The following is a 307-nucleotide window of genomic DNA, read 5'->3' on the forward strand; positions in this document are numbered from 1 at the left end:
GCTCAGTCACACCTGTATTGAAATATGACCTTGACCAAAATCTTTACCAGCAAACACAATGAAACACTTCAAAATGCAGTGCAGATTGATTTTGTGTATATTCTTGGTGTAGCTAATTAATGTCACCCACAAAGCATCAATGGATTAGGACTTATTCTGTGCAGAGACACAGAACGGCAGAGATTTAAAATGAACGAATGAAATGAAACATTGAAAAGGTTGAACATTGTTGACAGATGCACCTTAGAGGACACTCCCACAAGTTCTGCATAAAAAGAGAAATCGGTTTTGAGTTGTTAGATGAACA

The sequence above is a fragment of the Copadichromis virginalis genome, linkage group LG23 (genome assembly GCF_057382275.1).
Source record: "Copadichromis virginalis isolate Kocher_CV1m ecotype Utaka linkage group LG23, C_Virginalis_male_GT1.1, whole genome shotgun sequence".
NCBI classification, from domain to species: domain Eukaryota; kingdom Metazoa; phylum Chordata; class Actinopteri; order Cichliformes; family Cichlidae; genus Copadichromis; species Copadichromis virginalis.